Source organism: Mus pahari, chromosome 15 (assembly GCF_900095145.1).
Source record: "Mus pahari chromosome 15, PAHARI_EIJ_v1.1, whole genome shotgun sequence".
Taxonomy (NCBI): Eukaryota; Metazoa; Chordata; class Mammalia; order Rodentia; family Muridae; genus Mus; species Mus pahari.
Genome location: NC_034604.1, coordinates 13,079,904 through 13,082,216, shown reverse-complemented (window position 1 = coordinate 13,082,216; position 2,313 = coordinate 13,079,904). Strand labels below are relative to the sequence as shown.

The 2,313-nt window shown below is 37.4% G+C and overlaps 1 non-coding gene across 1 annotated transcript; it reads left to right on the top strand.

The window, feature by feature from the left end:
- The first annotated feature begins 865 nt into the window (after positions 1 to 865).
- Positions 866 to 939, top strand: Trnai-aau. Its single transcript has one exon. It is a non-coding gene; the product is annotated as a tRNA-Ile (tRNA).
- Positions 940 to 2,313: the final 1,374 nt, after the last annotated feature.

The following is a 2,313-nucleotide window of genomic DNA, read 5'->3' as shown; positions in this document are numbered from 1 at the left end:
ACATCCTTGTCACACATCTGACCCAGTCTCAGCTCAGTGCATATATGCTGCAGTTTTCTGACAGAGAGACAAGGGAAACAATGGAATGGAATATCTCTAATTTCATTGTCTACCAATAAGTTAAAAATCGCTCTTACTTCTGTTTCTATCCTGTAAAGTCACTCTTAATCTCAAGCATATTCTTTGGTTGAGGGGCATCTGGGTTGTTTCCAGTTTATGACTATTATGAATAACACTGCTATGAACATGGTAGACCAGATGTTCTTGGGGTATCATGAAACATCTTTTGGGTATATGTCAGGAGCAGTATAGCTGGGTTTTCAAGTAGAACTGTTTCCTGTCTTCTAAGAAATTGCCAGATTAAATACAGAAGTAGATGCTCACAGTCATTTATAGGATGGAACACAGGGCCCCCAATGGAGGAGCTAAAGAAATTACCTAAGGAACTGAGGGGGTCTGCAACCCTATAGGTGGAACAATATGAACTAACCAGCACCCCCAGAGCTCATGTCTCTAGCTGCATGTATAGCAGAAGATGGCCTAGTCGGCCATCATTGGGAAGAGAGGCCCCTTCGTCTTGCAAACTTTATATGCCCCAGTACAGGTGAATGCCAGGGCCAAGAAGTGGGCATGAGTGGGTAGGGGAGCAGGGTGGGGGGAGGATATAGGGGACTTTTGGGATAGCATTTGAAATGTAAATGAAGAAAATATCTAATAAAATAATTTTTTTAAAAAAGGAATTGCCAGATTGGTTTCTGAGTAGTTCTACAAGTTTGCAATCCTACCAGCAATGGAGGAGTATTCCCCTTGCTGCATATCCTTGCCAGTATGTGCTGCTGCTTGAGTTTTTAATCTTAGCCATTCTGGTGCTATGGCTTAGTTGGTTAAAGCACCTGTCTAATAAACAGGAGATCCTGGGTTTGAATCCCAGCAGTGCCTTTGTATGGCCTTTCCATCTTAGCCATTCTGATAGGTAGAAGATGGAATGTCAAGGTCATTTTGATTTGCATTTCCCCAATGACTAAGGACTTTGAACATTTCTTTAAATGTTTTTTGGCCACTCAAGATTCCTCTGTGAGAATTCTGTTTAGTTCTGTACCCTATTTTTTAACGGGGCTAGTTCATTTATTGGAGTTTAACTTCTTCAGTTCTTTATATATTTTGGATATTAGTGCTCTATTGGATGTAGGGTTAGTGGAGATCTTTTCCAATCTGTAGTCTGCTGTTTTGTCCTCTTGACAATATTCTATCCTTACAGAAGCTTTTCAGTTTCATTAGATCCCATTTATCAATTGTTGATTTTAGGGTCTGAGCCATTAGTGTTATGTTCAGGAAATTGTCACCAATACCAATATTTTCAAGGCTATTTTTCACTTTCTCTTCTGTTAGTTTTAGTGTACCTGGTTTTATGTTGGGATCCTTGATCCACTTAGACTTGAGGTTTGTTCAGGGTGATAGGTATAAATTTATTTGAATTCTTCTACACACAGACATAATTTACAGCAGCACCATTTGTTGAAGATCCTTTCATTTTTTTTTTCCATTGTACAGTTTTGGTTTCTTTCTCAAAAATTATGTGTCCGTGGGAGTATGAGGTTATTTCTGGTTCTTCAGTTTGATTCCTTTGATCAATCTGTCTGTTTCTATACCAATATCACACAATTTTCATTACTGTTGATCTGTAGTACAGCTTGAGATCGAGCATGGCGGTTCCTCCAGAAGTTATTTAATTGTTCAGGATTGTTTTAGCTATATTGTTTTTTTCTTTTGTTTTGTTTTGTTTTGTTCCATATGAAGTTGAGAATTTTTCTTTCAAGGCCTATAAAGAATTGTGTTGGAATTTTGATAGGAATTGCATTTTATCTGAAGATAGTTTTTAGTAAGATGGCCATTTTCATTATGTTAATCCTCCAGATTCATGACCATGGAAAATCTTTCCATTTTCTGATATCTTCTTCAACTTCTTTAGAGACATGAAGTTCTTATAATAGAGGTCTTTCACTTGCTTGGTTGGAGTTACACAGGGATATTTCATATTATTTCTGGATACTGTGAAGAGTTTTGTTTCCATGATTTTTTTTCTCGGCCATTTATCTTTCATATAAAGGATGACTACTGACTATTTTTGAGTTTTGTATCCAGCCACTTTGTAGAAGATGTTTCTCAGCTGTAGAAATTCTCTGGTAGAGTTTCTGGGGACACTTACTATACTACCTATCTGCAAATAGTGATACTTTGTTTAACTTCTTCCTTTCCAATTTGCATCAATTTAATCTACTTTACTTGTCTCATTGCTCTGGCTGAAACTTCAAG